This window comes from Prionailurus bengalensis, chromosome C1 (assembly GCF_016509475.1).
Source record: "Prionailurus bengalensis isolate Pbe53 chromosome C1, Fcat_Pben_1.1_paternal_pri, whole genome shotgun sequence".
Lineage (NCBI taxonomy): Eukaryota > Metazoa > Chordata > Mammalia > Carnivora > Felidae > Prionailurus > Prionailurus bengalensis.
The window spans coordinates 125,212,317-125,239,562 of NC_057345.1; the positions used below are offsets into that span (position 1 = coordinate 125,212,317).

Below are 27,246 nucleotides of genomic sequence, written 5' to 3' on the forward strand. Positions count from 1 at the left end.
ATCAGCATCCTTACGAAAGACGCGATGAGAAGGCAGCCAGGAAGACATCCTTCCCCAGACACCAAATTGTTTGTCAGCACCTTGATTTTGGATTTCCAGCTTCTAGAACCATGAGAAATAAATGTCTGTCACTCAAGCCACCCAGCCTGTAGTATTTGTTATAGTGGCCCAAGCTGACTAAGACAAGGCACATGGTCTTGTGCCTTGACCTAGGAGGGCCCTGACCTAGCCAATGGAGGAAAGAAGTTTAAACTAAGACCTAAAGATAAGGGTTACACAAGAGAAGAGAGACAGGCAGCCAGCAGTGTGCTTTCACAAGCTAAGGAAAGAGAATGGGGGCAAAGGAAAGCAAGAGGAGAAGGCAGGGCCCAATCAGGCCCAATGCTGAGGCCTCAGCAAGAGATATTTTTTTTGTTGTTGTTCTAATTCAACCTCAGTGGGGAGGTTTTAACCAGAGGAATGACAGGAGATCTGCAAGAATCAGGTTCCTGACAGGACATCAGAGAATAGAGTCTACAACACAAGGGAAAACAATGGCTTCAAGCCTTTGAGTTTTTGATGAAATGTGTAAATATTTCCTACAAGGGACTGCTCATTAATCTGCAGCTATGTGATCGACCCTTAGCAGAAACAACTCCTCTCCTGCTGAGCTCACCAGTAAGCAGTGCCTTAAGGAAGTAGGATGGGGAGAGAAACACGCCATGGAGAATGGAGAAAGCATGCAGCCAGGATGGGCCCTGGGAGGCCAAGCCCCAGCAGGAGCTTAACCTGGGGTGGGCCAGCTGGCAAGCAGCCCAGGCCCCAGATGAGTGGGGACGGTTAGAGCAGGACCACCCACCTCAGCCACTTCAACAGGTCACTGCTGGCCAGAAGCCGGCATGGCTGGGACTTCTGTCTCACCTGGCACTCACTGCTGGAGTGGGAGTGATGCTTTCCTTGGCTGAATTCTCAGTCTCACAGTCGAGATGAAGCTGGGTACAAGCCACCCTTCAGGAGTGCTAAGAAACAGCACCAAACATCCTCCAGATACCTCGAGGAGGGCAGAGGATGAGGTCGGCTGTTCCGGAGGCCAGCTCTGCCCCCCCTGGGTATTTTGCTGCCTGCTAATTTCCCAGTGGAAAAGACCCCATGTGGGAAACAAATCTTCTCAGATTTATTTTTATTAAAGTTGAAAGCAAATATCTGCTGCTAGTCATAGAGCAACCAAACAGAAGACAGACAAATGTATGTATTTTGACCCAGACCCTAAAACTACCATTGAGCTCCCAAAGACAGGTCAGGCCTTCCATGAATATGTTGGTCCTTATTTGGTGACATGGCTCTCACCTCAGCAGGCTCAGGGATCTTAAGGAGGTCAACAACACTAACCACAATATCCAGTACATGAAAGATGACCCCCACCCCCAAAAGCATGGAAAAGCACAGAAGGCACCATACCCAACTTCTAAAGCAGAAGTTTGCTACCCACTAAGAATTTAGATGTGAAGTTTAGGAAATGCAAATAAACTCAGTGCATATAAAGAAACATGAACTCTTAACATTTATTTTTAAAAGCTTATTCTTTTTAATAGCAATGGAGATCAGACATGATACAAAAGCAGAGTTTCTGCTCTGTGAATAATCCACCGCATTTTGTTTATTTGAGTGGTTCTCTGAAATGGAGGTCTTAGATCCCAAAAGTAGGAGGAAGTCTCCTCATATTTGGCCTTGGCCATAACCCATTAAAATATTATTTTAATTTCTTTAGAAAAAAATTATCTCACAGACCTTGAGTTCAAGAATTAGAAGTACATAATGTAAAGGGAAGTTAGCTGCAGTAAGTTAATAATGTCCCTCCAATACCTGAAGCATCATTATTCACAAGATGATGACAGTCTAATCCCCACATCTGCTGATTAAACAAACAAGAGAACAGAAGCTTGGTTTTCAGGCTGGAGAGATGTTTATTAGTAATGGGGAGAGAGTTCATGGCAGTAAAGATTCCTGAGGAAAGTTCTAAAATCACTTTTCCAGAGATCTTTAAAAAGAAGGAAGAAATGTGTATGTTCAGGTCAGTTTTGAGGGACCCATGCCTAGAAGCAATTGAAGAGAGGGGAGACTCTTTGAGCTTTGTATTCTCAACACACAACTCTCTTTCTTGTTGCAGCCAAGCAGACACACAAAAGCCTAACCTTCCAACAATGTTCCAAGTCAGAGACATCTCATCACTGGCTGAAGCTCGGCCCCTCTCTGCACCAACAGACACCAACAGATCAGACCATAAGAGGTCTGTGAGCAAAGCTTGCCATGTTATGGTCACTTTTAAACTCCAAGGATATATTTCTTCTGCCCTGATGTTGATTCAGGCAAAGGAGGGTACACTAACATTCTCCAGCATTCTTGGCGGAGTGAGCTCAAACATTTCCTTTATGGCCCAGAGGTATATGAGGCCAGAGTCAGGCTGCCCAGGAGCACCACCAAATGGAGAAAAGTGTCTCTTCAATAATGTCAACCAAAAAGAGAGCCCAGAAGGCTCCTAGAGTCCTAGTGTATGGTACCTACAAATTTAAATTTGGGATTGACTTGCTGCTGGTAGAGTTCATGTCCTGAATAATCTTCTGAAGCAGCCATTTACAAAAGCAAGCCACAATCCTTTATCACTCTTCTTAACCAGATAGCAGTCCTGGGGTGCGTCCGCAGACTACAACTTTGTTGATATGTGAGGTGAAGACTTTGCCAGCAGCATTCTGGACAGAGGGATCCATTCACATCCCCAGTCCTCTGACAGGATAACTGATTCAGTATTTCAGGGTACAGATGCCATCTATCTAAAGCTGCCTCTCTCTGAAATGGGCATCTGTAACATCATTCCTGGTGCAAAAATCAAGCAAGCAATCCCCAACTTTACCCATTCATTTATGATGACACAAAGTACACTGATAATGCTCAATGCATTTCAAAATATAATCTGTGTTCAGCTCTGTGGCCTGAGAAAGCAGATTCCTTAAAAAACACAGGAAAGGAGGAAAAGAGAACAAAGATATCCGGGATGTCTAATACATGCAGACACTCTGCCGGACCTTTACATAATTTACTTCTTTTAACATTGATGACAAGCCTACAAAGTGGTTAAGCAAGTATATTCTTCCACCTTTCCTGGAATAGACAGTGTGTGTGTGTGTGTGTGTGTGTGTGTGTGTGTGTGTGTGTGTGTATAGATACATATATATACACATATATCCCACAAATAAAACAAATGAAAGCTGTAGAATAGAGAAGTGAAGGGCTGGAGCTCACAACGCAGATAGTTGTAAAATTACAAAACATCCTGTGAGCTCATGTCCTATCTAGCACCCTAATTGTCTTTTCAATACCCTGCACTCATGAGAATCACTTGACACTCACACCTCCTACCACCGCCACCCCCCGCCCCTTTCATCACACTGACCCCTCAAGTGGAAGCAATATGGACATGTGATGTCTGAGGTGCACAAGCCCTGGGTTGGAACTCTATTTCTGTGTTTTCAAGCTTTGTGCCATTGGGAAGGTCATATAAGTTCCTAGTCTCAGTTTCTTTATCTATCAAATGAGGATATAGGGCAAAGCCATGTGTACTACAGTGAGAGAAAAAGGGCAAAATACATGCAAAAATGGCTTAAGATTATAAATTCAGATGTGATTTGATATTATCACAAAATCCCTCCCAGACATATTCTACCAGCTCCTCTACCACGTGAACCTCATAGTGACAGAAAATGCTTGACTTGAGCATGTTCTTTAGAAGAGCAACCATTAATTCCATTAATTCATAGAGTGGCAGAGAGCTAGACAGACCTCTATCATATTCATGGCTCCACTGCAAAAGCCTGAGAAAGATATGCCTACAACTTTTAGATGACAAGCAGGACTCTGATAGTTGGTTTCTAAAAATGGTCCACCAATAACTCATACTTCTAGGTATTCATGCCCTGGTTTAGGCCCCTCTCTCACTGAAAATACATTGGTCTTGTGAATCACTATAACCTATAGAACATGGCAGAAGTAAAATCCTGCCACTTCCAGGATTTAGCCTTAAGGAAGTCTAGAAGCTCTTATTTTTGCCCTGGGTCAGTATATAAGAAATCCTCCTGGAGCGCTGAGATGGAAAAATCACATGAATCACATGGAGATCTAGAAGTTTTTATTTTTTCCCTGAGTCACCACATAAGAAGTTCTGCTAGAGAGACGGGATGGAAAAATCACATGGAATGAGACCAATCCAGCCATATCTGCAAGCCAGCTGAGCCCAGCCTTCTAGTCATCCCCAACAAAGCACCAGACATGCGGGTGAGCCATCATCAGTCCAGCCTCAAGGTGATTACAGCCCCGGCCAATAACATGAGGAACAGAAGAAATACCCAGCTAAGCCTAATCAACTTTCAGACCTGTATGAGGGAGTACAATAGTAATTGTTTTAAACCCTAGGTTTGGAGGTTCCTTATTATGGAGTAATAGATAAAAGTAACAATGAAGAGGATGGAGAGAGCTATCACCATTTGAACATTCACTATATGCCTCACCTTCTACATACATCATCTAAATTAATATTCACTACCATAGTGTAAGAAGGGCATTAAGACACCAATTTACACACAACATTGGGTGAGGTTGAACTCTCCAAGGCCAGGTAGAGATGGATTTGAAATCAGTTGTGATTGCTGAGCCCATTTTCTCAGGAACTGTGTTAACATTTCTCACTAAACATGTCACATAATTGTTGGTCTCTATTAAAGAGGGAGAGTATTGGGTTAAACAAACAAAAAAGGTTGTTAATTATTAGACATCTATTTTAAATAATATAAATGGAAGCCATGTGTTACAAGGAAAATAGCTTTCAACTAGGAGTCTGGAAACTTGAAATCATTAGCTGTGGGAAATTGAACAAGCAATTCAATTACCGAAAAAGTTTCCTTTTATAAAAGATGAAAATAATAAAATGTTTTTTTTATATTTTTGTGGGTGCTATGGGATCAAAATGAAATAATGAGTATGAGGGACTTAGGCAAAGAAAAAAAAAGTTTTCTAGAAATGTGAAGAATTGTTACTGAATTAACCTGAGCTGTCAAGCACTTCACAGTTATCCCAGAAGTTCTCAGTTCCACTATTTGTATTTTCTTGCTTTCTTTAGGGATGAATGTTCATATAAATACTGTTCTGTTTTCAGAGCTTTGAAACACATCGTTTTTTGTTTTTTTTTTCGAATGGGAAATAAACTCAAAGACAACTATTTAATACATTACTTATTAACATTTTTGGAAGCAAAGCTAAAAAGCAGAAATCCTTGGGCTTCTAGTGAATGGGTATATTCCCCATTCCTTTGATCCATTGATTTATTTGAGTTTTGTCCCTCAGGGAAAACTAAGGTGTAAGCAATGGCTTTAGGGAATGTGTGTCCAGAATACTCACAGTCCTAACATAGGGTTAAGGAAGGTCTAGTGATACTGGATACCAGAAATTAGTACAAAATATAGCATGGCTATGTTGACTGGAAAAAAGTGAATATTTGGACTTACCTGTTCTGTCAAATGAAATGAGATATAAAAATCCTCATAAAAACAGGCCCTTTGCCCTTTGGGCGGTCAGTGGCACCCAAGAGCACTAAGAGTCCTCTGAACTATCCATTTGCCATTTTTTTTAAGTTTATTTATTTTGAGGGAAAGAGAAAGAACATGAGTGGGGGAGGGGCAGAGAGAGAGAGAGAATCCCAAGCAGGCTCTGTGCTGTGCTGGCAGCACAGAGCCAGATGCAGGGCTGAAATTCACAAACCGTGAGATCATGACCCAAGCCAAATCAAGAGTCAGATGTTTAACTAATTAAGCCACACAGGTACCCAGAGCTTTTGTTTTGGAAAGCAGATGGTGTCACTGGTAGTCTCACCCATTTTTTTTTTTGTATTGGAAGAAAAATCTAATACCAAAATAAGATAATCAAGAGTTGTATTAATGAACAACTTATGTATCAACTCCTAAGTAAAACATGACAGTGGTAAGGAACACGATTTTTATTAAAGATTCAGTTGGTTGAGCATCCGACTTCGGCACAGGTCAAGATCTCGCAGTTTGTGGGTTTGAGCCCTGCATTGGGCTCTGTGCTGACAGCTCAGAGCCTGGAGCCTGCTTCGGATTCTGTGTCCCCCCCTCTCTCTCTTTCTTCCCCTCCCCCACTTGCTCTCTCTCTCTCTCTTTCAAAATTAAATTAACATTTAAAATTTTTTTAAAAATAAAAAAATAAAAATAAAACTATATTCTTCCCCAAACCCCAAAGCATATACATTTCTATTGTATGAATAAACTAAATATTGTGGTTTCTATTTAAAAGTAGAAGGAACAATGGGTAAATTAAGACTATATAAAACATTCAGTCTAATGCCCTATTAAAAACTTTCAAACAAACTAAGGGTGAAGTTAGAAATATGGTTTGATCTATTTGGTTTTAGATGTGTGATTTAGTTTGTGGGAAATGGTACTCATCTGTATGTTAAAATAATATGTAAGATACATGTGTATGTTTATACTTATGTGATATTATCTCTTGTTCACTGAACAAAATGGAAACTAACACACTCTTCTTAAACTTAATTTTGTAAAAATAGAAACTACGAGAAGGAGCTAATTAAATCCTTCATTAAAATTAAGAACCCCATTAGGAAAAGTTGTGCCCACAAAACAACTATTGTACAGTGATTATGGTCAATTTGGCATGTCTTTCTTCCAACCTTCTTAAAATGCTGTTACAATTGCTTTTTTGTTATAAACATTAATAATACACTGTTCACATTTGCTTTTATTTTTATCAAGTAACATGTATAACACTCTGAAAAATACTCTTAAATTTATATGTCAAAAGACAAGGTCAACATTCTTTTTTTTTAATTTTTTAAAAATGTTTATTCACTTATTTTGAGACAGACAGAGAGAGAGAGAGAGGGAGAGAGAAAACAAGCAAGCAAGCAGGGGAGGGACAGAGAGAGAGGAAGAGACAGAGAATCCTAAACAGACTCCAGCACGTTGTCAACACAGAGCTGACAAGGGGCTCAATCCCATGAAACATGAGATCATGACCTGAGTGGAAATCAAGAGTTGGATTCCTAACCGACCGAGCCACCAAGGCACCCCTGCAAAGCCAATGTTCTTAAAAGCACATTCAACTGTGGAAACAAACAAAAAAAAACACGAAAATCTTGAGTGTATGGTAACTTCTAACTAGAAAATAAATATGGCCACATGAACCATTAGAGATAGATCATTGTTTTGCATTCATTATCATTCTACAATTAATGAAAAAAACATAAAAACATTCTATTGTTTAAAAAAAAAATCCCTGTCTAAATTTAGCACACTAGGGGCCATGGACAACTGTGCCCAGACAGGGAACTCCTTCTAAGCTGTGCCCCTCATCTCCCATTTCCTTCATCTGCCACACCTTATCTCTTAGATTCACAGGGTGATAGCAGGCCATTTTATGCTAACTAAACAAACAACAACAATAGCTGGACACATCATAATAATTCCTTTACAGCCAACAGTCTGTAACACACTTATGAAGAATATACAATCACTACTCAGGAAAGGAAAGGAGGATTTTTGCAATTATGCAGTGAATTTAGCCAATGAAGACAGCCAAATGAAGAATTCAGGGACCAACATGACCTTCTTTAGCCTCAAGGAGTCACCATGCTCAATGACACTGGTGCATCTACACAGTGTAAGTTAATTTAACAATAAGACACCAATGGGCAGAGATCCATCCAGGAAGAAGCAGAGAGAAATACAATTCAGGGTTTTCAAGGCCATGAGAAGTACAAATAAGCAATATAACTGGAGAATCACAAGGATTCAGACACTTTACGGAATTCCACACAACAAAAGAGAAAAATACTCAGAAATGTTCACACTAATAATGGCAAGTACTCTGAATCATTTGCAAGCTTCCAAACACACGAACAGGGTTATAATAGGTGTAGGAATGGAAAGAAGTAAATGCAGAGAATGAGTTATTAAGCATTTAAATGCATTTATATTCATAAATATGTAAGAAAACTGGGAAACTTATCATAACCAATTATTCCGATGAACAATTCTAGAGAAAAAGAAGTGAAGCTTCTCATTTAATACCACTGCATTATACTACTACCTATTTTGGAAAAGGAGTGTTAAGAACATTTCTCAAAGGCAGAAAATAGTCACAGAAAAAGAAAAAATCATTATTTTGTGTATTCTTAGGTGAACAGCCAAAAGCCAGAAGCGTAACTCCCGTGCACAGATTAAATAGAATGTGAAGACTAACCCTCAGAGACCAAACAGACAAATGATGGGACTCAACACCATGCTGTGACATCTCTGTATCTCTAGGGATGAATAAACTCAGGAGAGCTGACAACAAAATCTGCATGACTTCTGTGTGGTGTCCACTGTCATTTCTGATAAAGCTCCCCACGATGAAGAAAAACAATAAAAGTAGCCTTGAGCCAGACAAAGAACTAGATTCCCAACAGTGGGGTGCAGGGTCTCTTCCCTGTGCTGCAGACAACCCCTTGGTACACAGAGGCCACTTCCTTCCAGAGGGAGATGTGATGACTGCATGGAGACATTTATGGCAGTATTACACCTGATATGAGGCTTAAAATAGCAGGGCCATGCTTTAGTCATATTCTCTTGAGGAAACATTTGGACTATAGAGCATCCCTCCAAAAAAGGTGCATGTCTACAAAGTTTAGAGTAAGTTCAGGTGTGTGTCTCATCAAGTTCAGAGTACGTCTGGAGTACTTCACTGCTCTTGAGTGTCAAATAAGATACTAGAAATTCAGAAATCCAGAGAGAGTTTGCTACATAAGATTCCTAATGCAAAAGAATCTTAAAGTTTAGAGCCATTTTTCGTTCTCACACCTTGGCAGCTCTTTTTTTTTCTGGTCATTCAAAAAAGAGTAGGGGTTCTCACACTGCAGTAATTCATGAAATCTACCTTCCTTCCCATTCTCAGGTTGTCCCCTAACCCAGTCCTCTGTATTGCTTGATACAGTCACTCTCCTAATAGCCCTGTGCTCTCCAGTCAGATCCCAATTTACAGCATTTTCAGGCTCATTTTCCTAACTTTTCACCCAGATAGCCTGTAATTAAAAATTATCAATGGCCTCCAATAGCATTTCCCAAAGTAAGATCCACAGATATCTGCCCTCCCAAGATGTTCTATTACAAATGAATTCAGTGATTAATAATATTCATGGGGAAAAGGGCACCTGGATGGCTCAGTCAGTTAAGCGTCTGACTCTTGATCTTAGCTCAGGTCTTGATCTCAGGGTCTTGAGTTCAAGCCCTGCATTGGGTCCCATGCTAGGTATGGAGCCTACAGGAAGGAAGGAAGGAAGGAAGGAAGGAAGGAAGGAAGGAAGGGGGAGGGAGGGAGGGAGGGAGGGAGGGAGAGAGGGAGGGAGGGAGGGAGGGAGGGAGGGAGAAAGAAAGAAAGAAAGAAAGAGAGAGAGAGAGAGAGAGAGAGAGAGAAAGAAAGAAAGAAAGAAAGAAAGAAAGAAAGAAAGAAAAGAAAAGAAAAGAAAAGAAAAGAAAAGAAAAGAAAAGAAAAGAAAAGAAAAGAAAAGAAAATTGGGGCAATGCTTAGAGATTAATAATGCAGATTAGCATATTAAAGCCTCTGAGAAACTCTGTAGGAGAGAAAATTTTTTTAACTTTTTCTCAGCTTTTCCTACCTTCAACCACAGGGTTGTGTTTTGACTTACACACCTACATCCAGCAGAACTACCATCTTTGGAAGATGGGCTTTGGGAAATGTTAGCCCAGAGGATAAAGTTGATATTGCTTAGCATGCATGCACTGACCCATATTAATGGGTTCCTGATGCACCTCTCCACCTGCTCCCACCTGTCCTCGGAGGCTGCTCAAGTGCCCTCCTGAGAGTCTGAGTGGAAGTCACCTACCTCCTGGCTCGCTCTTTCTCCCTGTTTCCTCATATCCAAGCCCACTGGGGTCAGCTTACATTCTCTTTTCCCGCAGGAGGCCTCTGTCCTAGAAGTCTCAACCACCCCTGCCCTCACTCGTTGCTTCATCTTCCAACTACTTTTACACATATTTCCTTTTTCTATTTCACATGGCGGGGGAGCGGGGGGCGGGGGGAAGGTGGGGAGAAGTTTGGTGCCTTTGAGGATATGTCATACTCCACCTGGATAGTATACTCCTTGCAGGCATTTGTATCTTTTTTTTCTAATGTTTATTTATTTATTTTGTCACAGAGAGAGAGAGAGAGAGAGAGAGAGAGAGAGAGAGAGAGAGAGAATATGGGTATGAACACGCATGGGGGAGGGGCATAGAGAGAGGAGAGAGAGAATCCCAAGCAGGCTCTGCAACTCCGGCACAGAACCCGATGTGGTGTTAGAACCCAGGAACTCTGAGATCATGACCTGAGCCAAAACCAAGAGCTGGGACATTTAACCAACTGAGCCACCCAGGCACCCCAGGCAGGCATTTGAATCTCTATAACTAGTTCTATAACTGACTTATATCTAATTGCATTTTATGATGATTTACTATGAATCCATAAAACCCGGGACAAGATCTTGTGCAGTGCAAGTGATAAATAAATATCTTCTTTTAATGTGTGTTTATTTTTGAGAGAGACCGAGACAGATTGTGAGTGGGGGAGGGGCAGAGAGAGAGGGAGACACAGAATCCGAGGCAGGATCCAGGCTCTGAGCTGTCAGCACAGAGCTGAGCAAAGAGCCCAATGCAGGGCTTGAACTCATGGACTGTGAGATCATGACCTGATGACCTGAGCCAAGTCAGATGCTTAACTGACTGAGCCACCCAGATGCCCCAGAATAAATATCTTTTAATGAAAATAAAGTGGATTTCTCCAAATATTTCAGTACAGAAAGAGGAAGAAGGAGACTATGTCAAGTCAGAATGAAACTCTCAGAGTGACTGAAATTTAGCAGAGTGGGTGAAGGAAGTTCACAAAGCAGCATGAGAATTCCAAAATTTCAACAAAATCATCACCAGTGCTGAAATGTCTAAGGAGAAACCACAGACCTGAGGTCATGTTCACCAAACTCTAAAGGGGACTGTCCTATACAAAAGATATGTTCCCTAATCTGGTCTTAAGGAGACATGATGATTTTCAGGAGGAGAAGAAAACATCCCAAATCAGATATTTTTCTAATTCCTAATACAGTAAATTCTTGTTTCCTTCCTTCTTTCTTTTCCGCCTGCCCTCTACTCAACACATTTATTGAACACCTGCTAGGCATTCAGCACTGAGCAAAAAAAAATATCTGGAAATGTCTCAGGGAAAATCAGAACAAACTATGAGGTACAGAAGAACAAAGGCTCCTACCTTGTGAAAGTCTTAGTGAAATGCAAGTACATTGTAAAACAGTGCATAAGACAACAAGGATGAGATAGCCTGAAATACTATCTTAAAGCTGACAAAAGCAGGAAGTGTGCAGAATCATGCCATTTCAAAGTTGCATGTTTCTTTTGTTTATTTGCTTCTTTTGAGAACTAATAACTTTCTGTCTCTAGCTGTTGCATATTAGAATGGGCCCTGGTCATAGTCACTCTATGTCCAACATGTTGCCTGACACATGGTAGGCACTTAGCAACAGTCTGATGAGTCACTTACTGGACAAGAAAATGAATAAGGCAGGAAACAAGTCCTTCCAGCTATGTGTAGAAATGCTGCATTTGACTGAAAATTTTGGTGCTGTACGTCCTTTAAATCAGAACACAGCGGATGGTGAGCTGTAAAGAGCAATCTATGCCTTCTTGAGTTAAACGTTTCCTTTAAAAATACCATTCTGAGAGATTAAAATTCAGATGCACAACAAAATATTTACATAGCCTACATGATTCCCCGTTAATGTTACGGTAATTTAGGCAAATTTACTATTCCTGAGATAAAACCATCACTCCAGAAATTTGGAAGACATTCTATTTCATACAGTTTTAATAGGAAAAAAAATGAAGAGTGACAGCTGAGTTTGGACATTTGTCACTTGGGAGAAGGTGGGGAAAATGGTACTACAATATTATAATATTAATACATTTAGCTAATTAAAAAAAACACAAAACAAGAAGTGATTACAAGTGAAAACAAAAGAGGAACAATCTGGGAGAAGTCAAAATGATGTACATCAGGTAAAATGTGTGTTGTGTACTGTTTGTCGATTGTGCCAGTAAGCTGAACTAATTTTACATTTTACAATGCCACCCTTAGCAATCAGCACAAGCACATGCGTGAGTATAAAACTTGGTATGAATTAGAGAACATTTTGGTAGCCTAAATCCCATGCCATTAAAAGAATAATCATAAAATTATTGATGATAAGGTGGTCTTTAGATTAAGGAAAAGCCTTCTAAGAGAAGGAAGATATTTCCCTGAAGGCATTTGCAATGAACATGAACAAAGAACAGAAAAAAGGACAGAGATAAATTCCTCACTGGCTAATTAACAAAGCCCAATCTTTTCTTTCTTTCACTTCTACAATGCTGTCAACAGAATGTAGAGGATCAAGAGACTGCAGAACCCAAACATGACCCTAGATAATGTAGTTATTAAATAAATCACATTCAACATTTCCAAACAATTCATTCAAAGCATTGGCAAAAACCACCTGAAGTAGGCTTATCTGGTAAGGATAACTCTCCCCTTTGCACCCCATAATATTTTGTTAATAACACCACTCTGGCACTTAAGTTTCTTATAATATAATATCTTTATAATGGAGAAAATAACATCTGTGTCACAGACAGCATGACTGCTTCCTTTAATAAAGAATGTGTCTGACACTCATCAGGGCTTAATAAATGACAGGTGTCTTTATTATGATGCTGTTCCTTCTTATTATGCTGTTATCATTATTATTATTTATCATATCAACCCCTGCTCTCTTGGAACTTGAAAGCAGAAAACGAGACTGTGGTTTTCATTTTTGCATTCCATGCAACCCAGCACAGCACCGTTCTCAGGCATTTGATGACTTAATGTTAACTGAAACTTTCTAGGGTTACCATATGGACTAAATTTTTTGTGCCTGAAAGAGAAAATTGGTCATCAGACTTGTAGAAGGAACTTGCTCCTCCTGAAAGTAGCTGCAATTGCTTTAAACTATAACTTCCCTATAATGGTTGTTCTCTGTGAGGTTCTGGGAGATAGTTCAGAAATGAGCTGAATGTGAAAAAGTCTGACTAGGTCCCAATCGATATGAAAATAACACTAAAAGACCTTAGCAGATAGCATATGCTAACCTTCTGTGCATTAGGGACAGTTCTATGTCCTTGATACATGTTAGATTTTACTCTTAAAAACTTACAAATGTATATGTTTTTTTTTTTTCATGTTTTACAGGTAAAGAAACTGAGGTCATTTAGAGAGATTATAATTTTGGCCCAAATCACATCAATAGTAAATGCTATGGGAGTGTGACCCCAGATCCGTAAGACTCCCAAGTTTGAACCCTTAACCACTGAAACATACAATTTTAGTAACACTCTGAGTTCACAATCCATTTACAAGCCACAAACTTACCTCCACAGGAAGTGCTATGACTTCTTTCCAACATCTTCCCACACAGCATAAACTGATTCGTTTCCCTCCCTTTTCCTCAACTCTCCTACCTGAGTTACCTGAGAATCTAGTTACTGGCATCTTCCTTAATGAACTTTGTGGGTTACATTCTCAAAAGCAGTGTGAAACAGCCATGCCCTGAGAAGAGCAACAAATTTGTAAGAGCCAACTTGCTGAGCGAGAAGTCTGAGCAGAAGGGGGCATGTGCAAACAGAGTTTACATAGGTAGAAGCATAGAATATCCAGGAAGCAACTGCAGTCAGAGACAGCAGCCCTCAGCACTACTTCACTGCAGCAAGAAGGCCTTTCAAACACCCACGTTCTGCGCCCTTCAAACTATACCCGCAAGAACTCCACAGGACAAAACCATCAGATATTTGAAAAGAAGATGCCTGTTGGCCAGGCATGAAATGCACAGTTCTGCAGAAAAACAAACAAACAAACAAACAAGACAAAAAACAAAAAACTAGGGGGGCTTGGAGCACAGACCCTATTCTCTAAAAGCGCTCCCTAGAAAATACCTATTGAATGAATGGATGAATGAATGAATGAATGAATGCATGATGGGCCCTACATTAGAGAGTTGTGGGGAATACTGATGACCCTGAACCAGGCTGACATTAACCATCATCACCACAGTGCCAAAATCTCTGTTCCGTTTACATCTCTCGCATTAAACAGGGAAATGTGAGCAGTATGCCTGAGGTTGGGATCCACTGCACCTCCCTCTTGACTTCATCATTTTGAAACCTGAAGCTGCTGAAGTCTGTCAGAGGAGCGCCAATTAGGTCCATCTAATTTCCCAAATATACGTATATTTGTTATGTGTTTTTCATTGACATACAAGTTCTAAACTAAACTGTAAATGAAAATGTTATAATTTCTAAGAATGAAAATAATATATGGCAATGCCAAATACAGAGTAATGGGCTTTGGTAAACAAATTCTCCAGCAAAAAACCTAAGGAGAAAAAAAGGACACTCACAAAACCTACCCATCTAAAAGTTCCCACAAAGCCACATGGTACTAAACAGTAAAAAGCTACTTTGGTCATCTCCATTTCTTCCTAGTAACAGACCTTGCCCTGTGATTACCTCCTTGGCTTATCGGTTAATCTGGTCATACCCACAGCCAGCCTCTGGCCATAATAAGCTCTCAATGATATACTACCTTGCTTGCAAAACTTTGAAGAAAACGTTTCAAAATGACAAGGAAGAGTATTATCAAGATGTCTGAAGTGCCAACCAAATTTTATAACTATCAGCCAGCATCCTAAAAATCATTTTTGGCGAAAAGTCATGAATGATATTCACAGCCCAGAAGTGAGAAAAGGCTTCCGTCCATGCTTAAGGAGGAGATGAGAAAATGAACACATCTACATGAAGCCTTCACACGCATTCTCCCTGCAGATGATAAAAAGCAACACTGCCACTTATCCACCTGAGATATCCCCAGTTCTCAAAATAATGGGTAAAAATGATCAAAACCTTAATTGTCTTCATATGGCTCAGACAAGGCACATAAACTCTTTTATGCTCCCAGCACAGAAAATTGCTTCATTTCTAGAGTAAATATATACTAGAAACTTGCGGATATCTCAAGAATGCCTTGTAGCTAAAGAAAGTAACATCACTGCCTACTCATTTGGCTTAATTTGCTAGTCTCTCAGCAACTTCATGCTTACGCTTCCAACCCCTTTTAGATCCTAGGATGAGGCAACAGTCCAGAACCCTGGAAAGTTGCCGTCTGCAGCAGCCAGCAGTTTATTGAGCCACCATGGTCCCAGGATGGACTTTCTTCCCAGGATGCCTTCCTGGGAATGTGCATGTCCCATGCATTCCACTTATCTTCTCTAAGCTACATTCCAGTAACTAAGCTTCATAAGCTTCTTCTGAATTGTTTATTCTGTGTTCTAAAGCTCCATCCGCTGTTGAGATGATTTGCAAGATTCCTTTTCTTTTTTGTTAAGCAGGATTGGTGAGTATTACCGGGCCTTTAGGTGGAATCACCGCTATTTAAAATTCCTGCTGCCGAGATTAAAGGAGATAAAGCCTGTGAAAGCCTTTTGTAAACTGTAAAGTCCTGCTCATATGTAGTGTGCTGTTATAATATTAGCCATAATAGCAATAACCCCAATCCAGTTGTAACACAGGCTTTAAAATGATAATAGGCATTTGGGTCTTGTCTTTGCTGCATTCCCAATGGGGGCCTACACTGGTGCCCAGCAAGGGGAAGCCTCTCGAAGAAAGTTTTGTTTGGATGCATAAACGGATGACTCTAAAACATCACATACTTGTCCAAATTAATGTCCACAGGCAAAACGAAGCTAGGCATGACAATTTAGATAATGAAAATACTTGGCAAAAATACTGTGGTGCTGAAAAGAAATACTGCAGAAAAAGTTCTTCTAAAGATAATTCCTTCAGTAATGAAATCTGGCCCTTTGCAATCAGTATTGGGGAGGGCAGGGCGTGGTGGTACAGGTTGGGGCAGGTATTTCCATTAGTCCTGAAAATTTGCCCTAGTTCAGGATAGCTTACAGGAGGAGGCTGCCATCCCAGAAAAAGCCTAGGGTAATGAGTATGAGGGGGTTAAAAGGAAAAAACAAAACAGAACAAAACCCAAAAGCAGCAAAGTCTATCCCAGCAATGGGCTTATTTTCAGGCTCTTTCCAGGGGTGGAAATGACCGAATTCTCTGTGGGAGAATTTTAGAAGTATTTTAGAAAATGCTTTTAGATGCATCTGTGCTAATCACTCTGGTCATTGAAGGGTTGATCTATTTTAAGGACCTGTATGCAGGAAAGGGTGTGGGAAAGAGGTGGAGGATGAAAATAGAAAGGAAGATGGTAGTGTCCAGGAACTGGGGACTCATTTATCCTACTCAACTGAAGCCTTGAAAATAAGAAGGGAAACTCTGGAGTAGCAGCTGGTTACTCAGGAAAGCAAAGGCTGGCACCGAATTTAACCCCAGAAGATGAGGATATCCTAACACCCTTTTTATCTAAGGGGCTGGGTGGTGTCTAGAGGAGAGAAGGAAGAGAGCCTGCTACCTGGGCGGTCTGCAGGGCTCCAGCGGTAGGGAGGGCCTCTGCATCAGCGGCTGCTAAGCTCCAGAAAATATCGTATTTCTGCCCATCAATCAGCATTAAGCTGCTTTGGGGGCTGAGCTTTCGGCACTGGTAGTTGCCAGTAGCAACAGGGCACACACTCCTCACTCCTGGCGAGCTGGGGCGGCAGCAGCAAGGGAGGGGGTGGTCAAGGCTACAGGCTGTGAGCTGGGTAGACAGGGTCGGGAATACACTGGTGATGGGGGAGGGGGACGGGTGCTAGGTAGAGGCGGGCGTGCCCTGCAAGGGCCAGCCCAGGTAGCGGACCAAGCCACTGGCCTGTGTGGGTGGGAAGTTTTGGGGTTTCTGGTGGCACAGCAATGCCCTTGCCAACCTCAGCAGCCTGCCGTCCCAGCCTGGAAGTGTCTCACTCTGCTGGCATCTGGACAAGAGAGTCAAGGCCGAGAGGGCAGAAGCCAAGCTGGTACTGCTCGTGGGTGGGTTGGGGTTCTAAAGATCCACCCCCTCACCCGCCACCCCTCCACCCTTCAGAAGTCTCTGGAGAATGCCAACGTGGAATTATGTCTGCACGTGTGAGTGTTTTCGTTTGCACTTCCAGCACAAAAGCGAGGCCCCACAGGTGGAAAGGAGATTGTGCCCCTGTGTGTGTGTGTGTGTGTGTGTGTGTGTGTGTGTGTGTGTGTGTGTGTGGTGCTCGGACTGCGTGTGGACCGTGAGATGGCTGAGGCACACGCACGCGGCTCCCACCCGCCGTCCCGCCTAGGGCGTCAGGGGTGTCTGGTCTCAGGCACTTGGGGAAGAGAGCCAGAACGGCGCGCCAACCTCCCCGAACTTCTCCCCCTGCCGTTGGGATCCGGTAAGGTGGGAACGAAGGGCAACGGAGAGGGAGGTGGAGGGCAGAGGTAGACCCAGGAGAGCACAGGAGCGGGCACGGATGCAGGCAGCCCTTGGGCACCAATAGGAAGGACGGAGCTGAAAGGCCAGTGGACAGGCCCGGGCTTCGGGCGCAGGGGGCGCGCCTGCGAGGGGCGAGGGCTAGCGTCTCCTTACCTGGCCTGTGCTGAAGCATTTTGCAGCGGGGCGGGGGCGGGGTGGGTGCCACCCTCCCTGGGGGCCGACCCTGCAGTGCTGTCACTTCGGGGGGCAGCCAGGCGTTGGCCGCAGAACCCGGAGTTGACAAACTTGCCAGGTCCGGAGCGCGCAGAGGTGGCCCGGGCCACGCACGCCGCACAGCCCACGGCAGCCGGGACACCGCGCGCTCCCAGGAGCTCTTCCGCTTTGTTGTGTTCCACTGGTCTCCCCGCGCCTGCCTCTGGGTGTCTCCGCGCCCTCCCAGCAATGGGACGTTTCGCCCGCGTTCCGGGAGGCCCCTCGGGTCTGCGTGCCACTTTCCTCCCCGAGGCGCGTTAAAGAGCTGCCCTGGAGCGCCTGGCGGGGCTGCGCAGTGCACTCCTACCGGGCGGCTCTGGCCCGCAGATTCCCGCCCCCCACCTTCTCCCCCTCCCCGCCCCTCCGCGGCACCCCCATCAGAAGCTGCTTAGGATCGGGCTGTCAAATCCAGCCCATCTGCTGCAATCATAATCAGTCTCAACCGAACGGTTCTGACAAATCTCCGCCTGGAGCCGGAGTTGGGGAAGCCGGTGGGCTAGGGGCGGGGAGGGGAGGAGGGGGCCACAGGGGCGAGGGGGCGACAGGGGCTGAGCTCTGGGAGAGAGGGGCCTAGAGGCTTCCATTGTCTGTCCCAAACAGAGGAACTGAAATGGGAAATGGGGATCCCCAAAGCGAAATACTGTTTTCCTTTCCCAGTTCCTAGTAAGAAAAATCAATCCACCCTGGCAGGCCCTGGCATACCCCACCCCCATCCCAAGCCACTGCCTGTTGTGTCTGGGTGGAACGAATTTCTGCTAATGAACTACACAAACAGGTCCTGTAATCTTATCATCAGGCTGACCCGCAGACTGGCAGAGATACCCAAAGTATTGTAATTGGCAGGTAAGAGCTAGAACTAACAGCCATTTGTCTGGAGTCAGAAGTTGATTCTCAAGTACATTTGGAAATAAAGCTTACAGAGGGAGAACCGGCCTGTCAGTGGCAAAGAAGCACAGCCCTTCCAGTCGTGTTGGCATTTCAGGAGATAAAAGGAACATTTGTTCTGGACAAGAAAATACTGAACTCGGTTTAGCCCCAAGTTAGAGCTTAAAGAATTTTCATAATTTTTTCCCATTTTCTCGTGAAAATGCTTTTTAAAGAAAATCTATTTTAACAGAAAGTGATGACTTCGAAAAATGATTTTTCCAAACTAGTTTCTTCTACAGATGAAATAAGGTGCTATACTTTGAACTATTTTAATGTGCCACTTCAGTATAACCACACAGAGATCTACTGGTTATACCCTTACAAGGAAATAAGGCAAAAGTTTTTAAAAATCAGTAAAAATAACAGTGGTCCTACATACACATAAACAACTCTTAAAGCATCAAGAATACAACCAGCAGGATTGTGTATGGTTTTGTACATTCTTCTCAAGTGCTAGAAAATGTTCAGTTGCCCTGAAGGACGGTAGTTGTTGGGGAGAATAATTGGTTGGATAAACACATCACCAGTTGAAAAGCTGAAGGGGAAAATTTTAACCCATTTATTCAGATAGGTATAAGAGCCATACAAAAATAAGTATACTGTGAAAATTTAACACAGTTTGAAACTGGTGCTCAAAAGCATTCTTTTGCTTTGTGCTGTTGGTGAGAAATGTGGGCATGCCACATTAAGTGCCCACTTGTCTAGGCAGATACTGTGTCTTCTACTTTTTTTATAGCCCAGTGGTGCTTACAATAGCAATATGTAGCTATGGGCTGATGGTTTGGAATTTTGATTTACAGGTCAGGATTAAAATCATATACAACACTGTGACTTGCTTGATAGGCGAGGGGAAAAGAGGCTCGAGTGTTACTTTTCCCAGTATGTAAATAATCTGAAGTCAAGTGCAGCTTCTGATCAGATTCTAAGACATTTTTATCAATATTTAAACATCTGAAGTTTTTCATTGTCAATTTGTTTAATGTGTTATTAATATTAAGACTTTTAATTAAAAGATTCATCAACATGGTGCCAAGAAATAAGGATTTCAGAAGAAGTCCTCTCCATCAGAATCAACTTCCATGCTGGTGACTAATTTAAAGAACAGTGTCCAGGAAACTGCTGTTGCCCAGGGGAGAAAAGAGCTAAGCTGAGAGACGCCAGGCTGCAAGCACCATCGTGGGTTCTGCTATGTCCTTCTCTCAAGTTGGTCGTTTCAATTGCATCAGGGCCAAGCAATTGGCCATAGGCATAATGGGTGGCCCCAACCTCCAATTCATCAAGTCCTTGGTTCTAACTTCAAAATATATCTTGTCTAGTTCTTTCAATTACTTATATGAGTGAAAAAAATCACACAAATATTTTTGACTTTATGGAACTTACTTTCTGGAGGGGAAGAACGACATTCGGAAAGAATACATAAGGAAATCGTATTCTCTGTTATAAGGTAATCAGTGCTATGGAGACAAAGCAAGGAAGGCTGAGCAGTATCCAAGTTTAAACAGAGAGCTCAGTGAAGGTCTCACTGAGAATCTAAGTGTAAGTGCATGATTAAAAGAGGTGAGGGAGAAAGGAAGCCATGCAGGTGTCAGAGACAAGACGTTGGTACAGTGGCCCTTAGGATTGAGCCCAGTGAAGGAACTGCAGGGGGGTAGTAGGGATGGAACAGGGCGAGTACAGAGGGTTAATGGAGATGGTCTGAAAAGACAGATCACTGTGTGGGACCTAATGGGCCAATTTAAGGACTGGCTTCTACCCTAAGGGATATGGAAGGACAGGGACACAGAGGGTTTTGAGGAGAGAAGTTTCATAATCTGACTTTTGTTTTCATGGACCATTCTGACTACTATATTGTAAATTACAGGTGGAAAAGGAGGGAGGACATGGGAAAACCTGTTATTAGGCTACTCTTAGACTCAACGTGAGAGAGGATAGACAGGGCCATGGCAAGATGGATAATGAGATCTGGTGGCAATTTAGAATTGTTTTGAATTTAGAGCCAATAATATCTGCTCAGGACAGGGGATTGGAAAAAAAAAGAAACAAAAGTAAAGAATAACTCCAAATGTTTTGCCTTAGCAACCAAAAAACATAGAGTTGTTACTAACTGAAATGGGGAAGCCTATGGGAGGAGCAAATTTTGGTGGGAGGAACAGGAGTTAAGTTTTGGATTTGTTAAGACTGGGATACTTATGAAATTAAACTTTAAATATAATTAAAGATCTTAGAATAGTTCCTAGACTTTGGTAAAGGCCATATGTTTGTAGCGGTGGACCTTGTGTTAGTGAAGTTTGTATTGGGTGTCACGGTTATTATTGATGTTTACCAACCAAAAGGAGATACTGATTTAAGTCTCTGAATAAACATTCAAGGATTGTGTTCAGGGGACAAGTCTTAGATGGAGATGTGAATTTGTAAGCTATGTAATGTATACATAGTTAAATCCATCACATCAAGTAGGCCATTAAGGCTGTGAGTATAGTTAGAAAAGAGAAGACATTTGAGAATGGAATCCTGAGTCATTCCAACTTTAAAAAGCCAAGAAGATGAAGACCAATGAGTAGAAGACACCATCCTAAGGGGCAGCTTGGGAGAGAAAGTAAACTAGGAGTGTGGGCTTCTCTAGAAACCTAGTAAAGAAGATATTTCAGTAAGGAGGGAGTCATCTGTGAGCCACAGTCTCCCAATATGATTGGCATTGCAGAAAACTCAAAGAAAGGGGCACATGGGTGGCTCAACTGACTCATGATTTCAGCTCAGGTCATGTTCTCACAGTTGGTGAGTTGGAGCCCCTGCATCTTACTCTGTGCTGATAGCATTGAGCCTGCTTGGGATTCTTTCCCTCTCTCTTTCTGCTCCTCCCTGGCTTGCACTCTTTCTCTCTCTCAAAAATAAATAAATAAACACTTAAAAAAAAATAAAGAAAGAAAGAAAACCTAGGGGCGACTGGGTGCCTCAGTTGGTTAAGTGTCCAACTTCAGCTCAGGTCATGATCTCGCCTGAGTTCGAGCCCCGTGTTGGGCTCTGTGGCTGACAGCTCAGAGCCTGGAACCTGTTTCAGATTCTGTGTCTCCCTCTCTCTCTGACCCTCCCCTGTTCATTCCCTGTCTGTCTCAAAAATAAATAAATAGAAGTTAAAAAAAAAAAAAAGAAAGAAAACCCAAAGGAAAATAGAAGAAAACTATGAGAATATTCATCAAGGTTATTGGATAACTTGTCTAATGTCTGCTTATAATACTACATCCAAGGTGTCCTAGCACCCAGGCAAAGATGAGATGCATGAAAAATATTCAGTGTATGCTGGATTAAGTAATGAATCAACCAAAGGACTAAATGCCTTATGCTGCAAAGTATTTCTCAAATTATGGCCCGAGGATGATTTTGGAGAGGTCTTCTGTTCTCTAAGTCAAGAAATATTGATGTAGGACAAGGTTTATAAGAGGGAATAGATTGGGAAACATGATGTGTTTCCCATTTATTAAGCAATGTCAATAGACAAAGACTTCTAGCCCATAAGTCTCATATCAAATATTTTCTCCAACCATATTTGATAAAATTTAAATTATTAACAAAGAAATAACTCACATACATACGGAAGTGAAAAAACACACTTCTGTAAGTAACCTTACAACTTGAGACAACAACCCACTTAAAATAAGCAAAAGATTCAGAAATATACTTTAGCAAAATATATATAAATAATAATTTTTAATAAATAAATAAATAATTTTAATAAATAATTGCATGAAAAGTTGCTCATCATCATTAGTCACTGGATAAAAGCAACTTAAAATCACAAAGGAAAAGAGATATGCACCCCTAGATTTAGTGCAGCATTATTTACACAAAAAGATATGGAAGCAAGTGCCCAAGTTGTCAACTGTCAAGGGTCAACTGTATATATAAAAGGTAACAACATACATGAATCTCTTCATGGCATTATGCCAAGTGAAAGAGTATCATACGTTCTGACTGGCTTTTGCTTCATTCTGTTTGATTCTAAAACACTCTAGAGACAAAAAGCAGATCCATTTTTGCCTGAGGCTGGGGATAGAGATGGGACAGACTACAAAGATGCACAAGGCAAGTATGTAGTCAGAAATATTGTATATCATGATTGTGATGGTGTTTACAAAACTGTCAAACTCATCAAGTTATAGACTTAAAAACTGGTGATTTTTATTGTATAAGTTATAAGTTATAACTTAATAAAAATATTTTTAAAAAGATTTTGTTTTTAAGTTATCTCTATACCCAATGTGGAGCTTGAACTTGCAATCTTGAGATCGTTACATGCTACACTGAGTGAGCCAGCCACGTGCCTTCTTAATAAAAAAAAAATATTTTAAAGAATCAAGAATTTAAAGTGAGTACGGTTTGTTTGTTTGTTTTTGTTTTCTTTTTGTTTTTGTTTTATTTTAGTAGGGGAACTTTAGTGCTTTCCCATTTGAGAAGAGGAAGCTTACCTCAGAAATAACACCAGTTCACAATCCCCAATGAAATAACTGATTCAAGTAAGGATCATCAATAGATACTGAAAGATAGTAAAGAACAGGAAACTGAATATTCATATTTTAACAAATATCACTCCCTAATGTTTGCTAATTGCTAAGGGAAGAATTTATATTATACAAGGAGAGATCACCTGCCATGTTCCTCCTTGTATGATGCCATATGAGAGTGTAAAACATTGCTTACGGAGTTTTTATTGCAAAGAAACATGTTCAACCTGAATCCAAGCAAGTCTTTTGACATAATTTTTAGCTTACATGAAATATGCAACCTAGAGAATTAGATAAATGACACCATAAGGAAACAATGAGGCATATGCAGGATAAAGGATGCTCCTGACTTTTCAAAAAGCCAGTGTCTATGAACAGAACAAAGTAGGAAGACTAAAATAGATTAAGCAAGGTAGGGCATAACTAAGTGAAAGTAATGCGATTGGTCTTTCTCCAAAATGAACAGCTATGAAAGACATTGTGGGAACAACTAGACACATGTAAGTCAGGCTGGTATTAGATAAGAGAAGTTTCATCAGTTTTGCTAAGGGTAAACATGATATTGTAGTTAAAAAGATTTTTTTAACATTTATTTATTTTTGAGACAGAGAGAGACAGAGCATGAACGGGGGAGGGTCAGAGAGAGGGAGACACAGAATCTGAAACAGGTTCCAGGCTCTGAGCTGTCAGCACAGAGCCTAATGTGGGGCTCAAACTCACAGACCACGAGATCATGACCCGATCCAAAGTCGGCCACTTAACCGACTGAGCCACCCAGGTGCCCCATATATTGTAGTTAAAAAAGAAGTGGTCTTTATTGTAAAAAGACACATGCTATAGTATTTAGGTTGAAGTATCATGGTGTTTACCACTCACTTTGGAAAAAAATATACATGAAACAAAAATGTTAACATGTGTTGATGCTAACTTGTGCATAGATGAGTGTTTTATTTCCCTGGACTTTTAACTTTTCTATATATTTAATTTTTTTCTTAATAAAAAATGAAAAACTACAAACTTCTAACAATTATAAATAGATCAATAATTAATGTAAATGGGTCACTAATTAAGTATAAAGAAATCAGAAAAATTAGAGATTAGTATCTGAAACTGACTGTATATCAACACTTTGAGAGTGGAAGGAACTAAAGCAGTACATCATGAGAAATACTTTAGTGCATATTCTAGAAATGAAAAAAAAATGGTAAATGAATGTGCACAGCATCTAACCCAAAAGGATAGGAAAAGAATAACAATAAGTACATGGAATAGAGGAAATAAAGGTAAAATCAAAGTCTAATAAAACAGAACACAAAGTATTAGTACAAGATCAATAGAACAGTATTTGCCTAGACCAATGAAAACCAGAGACAACATAAATCAATAAGCTTAGGAGAAAAAAGGGCTACACAACTGAGAATACAAGAGAGATTTAAAATAATAGAACTACTTCACCATGAGCAACCTTAAGGCAATAAATTTGAAATCACAGGTAGTATGATGATCAACACCCTAAAACTTAAAAATAGGACACTTAATAAACACTCACTCAAGAATCAAAAGAATCTTGAACAATTTCATAAACTCAGTGGTTGAAAAAAACAAACTCCTTGAGTATAATCAACAGGCCCATATTTCTTTATCAAGATATAATTCATGAATCATAAAATTCACCCAGTTAAAGTGCACAATTCATTCATTTTTGGCACATGCAAACTGTGCAACCACCATCACTTCCATCACTTAAGTTTGGAAGATTTTCATCACCCAATAAAGAAACTCACACTACCTAGTAGCCATCACTCTTTGCTCTCCAGCCAGAGGTAACCAAAAATCCATTTTGTTTCTCAACCAAATTTGCCCATTCTGGACTTTTCATATAAAGGCAGTCATACAATATATGACCTTTCGCGTTTGGTTTCTTTCACTTAAGCATAATATTGTCAAGATTTGTCCACGTTGTACCATTTATCTATACTCCATTCCTTCTCTTCTTATTGCCAAATAATATTCCCTTGTATGCATATACCACACTGTACTTATCCATTCATCAGTTAATGGACATTTTGGTTGTTTTTTTGTTGTTGTTGTTTCTACTCTGTGGCTATTGTAAGTAAGTCTGCTGAAAACCTTCATATGCCAACAAAAGCGGACATGTTCTCATATCTCCTGTGCATATATCGAGGCACACAATGTCTGGGTCCTATGATAACTATGCTTTTTTTGTTTTTTTTTTAATTTTTTTTTCAACGTTTTTATTTTTATTTTTGGGACAGAGAGAGACAGAGCATGAACGGGGGAGGGGCAGAGAGAGAGGGAGACACAGAATCAGAAACAGGCTCCAGGCTCTGAGCCATCAGTCCAGAGCCTGACGCGGGGCTCGAACTCACGGACCGCGAGATCGTGACCTGGCTGAAGTTGGACGCTTAATCGACTGCGCCACCCAGGCGCCCCGATAACTATGTTTAACAATTTGAGCAACTGCTAAACTGTTCCAGAGGAGCTATCCCATGTTTGATTCCCATCAGCCGTGTATGAGGGTTCCAATCCCTCCATATTTTCTCCAACATTTTTTAGTATTTATTATTGATTATAGCCACCCTAGTGGGTATTGAGTGGTAGCCTTCTTTGTGATTTTGATTTGAATTTTCCTAATGGTTAATATTGTTCTGTATCTTTTTATCAGTTTATTGATCATTTGTTTATCATCTCGGGAGAAATGTCTTTTCAATTCCTATGCCCATTTTTAAATTGAATTATTTGTGTTTTTTGTTGTTGTTGTTATTGTTAAATTGCAGGCCCAGCTTTTTTTAAAGCAATTTTTACAAAACTTGGAAACAATACAAAACCTCTAATATCCCTATCTAACAAAAAGAGTTATAGGAAGTAGGAAAAGCATGCAGGAGGAGACAGAGAAAGGGCAGGGGCAGGGAGAGAAGAGGAGGAGAGACTTTTATGAGTCTTGATACTTGATACTAAATACTTGATACCTTCATACTAAAAGTAAACATAGATCATATAGGGAAAAAATTAGTAAATCTGAAAAATCCTAAATAAAACAGGATATATCAATAGAAAAATAATAGCAATAATGGTAATAATAGTATAATATGACCAAATAAGGTGTAACCTGTAATGCAAAGGTGATTTGGTCCTAGAAAACCCTATTAATTTCTAAATATACACATATTTTAGGGGCGCCTGGGTGGCGCAGTCGGTTAAGCGTCCGACTTCAGCCAGGTCACGATCTCGCGGTCGGTGAGTTTGAGCCCCGCGTCAGGCTCTGGGCTGATGGCTCAGAGCCTGGAGCCTGTTTCCAATTTTGTGTCTCCCTCTCTCTCTGCCCCTCCCCCGTTCATGCTCTGTCTCTCTCTGTCCCAAAAATAAACGTTGAAAAAAATATATATATAAATATACACATATTTTAGAAGATTAAAAAAGAGATCATTTCAATAGTTGCTGATTTTTTTATTTTTTAATACTTGCTGAAAATTTTAATAGCATTCAACATTTACTCATGATTTATAAACAAAAAATTTTTCACAAGCTAGAAATAGATGAGAACTCCCTTATGTTGATAAAAGGTGCTTACCAAAAAATCTATAGCATGCATGATACTAAATAGTGAAATTTAAGCACATTTCCTTTAAGTTTTTGTTCTAGACAATGATGCTCATCACCACTTCTGTGCAACATTTTCAAGGTCTTAGAGCAATGACATAAAGAAACAAAAGATATAAGAATGAGAAAATAGGAGCACCTGAGTGGCTCAGTCAGTTGAGCATCTAAGTTTTGATTTTGGCTCAGGTCATGATCTCAGGGTTATGGGATCAAGCCCCATGTCAGTCTCTGTGCTAAGTGTGGAGCCTGCTTAAGATTCTCTCCCTCTCTTCCTCTGCCCCTCCCCTGCTTGCTCTCTTTCTCTCTCTCTAACATTTAAAAAATTAAAAAATTAAAAAAAGAATGAGAAAATAATGAACAAAACTACCATTATTTATAGTCAATATTATCT

At 40.8% G+C, this 27,246-nt stretch overlaps 1 protein-coding gene and 1 long non-coding RNA gene across 4 annotated transcripts in view; one reads left to right on the forward strand and one right to left on the reverse strand.

The window, feature by feature from the left end:
• The window catches only part of NCKAP5 (NCK associated protein 5), an 890,605-nt gene that overhangs the window by 575,924 nt on the left and 287,435 nt on the right, over positions 1-27,246 (reverse strand). The window lies entirely within an intron of this gene.
• Positions 17,241-27,246, forward strand: part of LOC122481288 — a 78,658-nt gene continuing 68,652 nt past the window's right edge. For both annotated transcript variants that reach the window (XR_006296809.1, XR_006296808.1), the window contains exon 1: positions 17,241-17,515. This is a non-coding gene — a long non-coding RNA (uncharacterized LOC122481288). The remainder of the gene's footprint in view (positions 17,516-27,246) is intronic.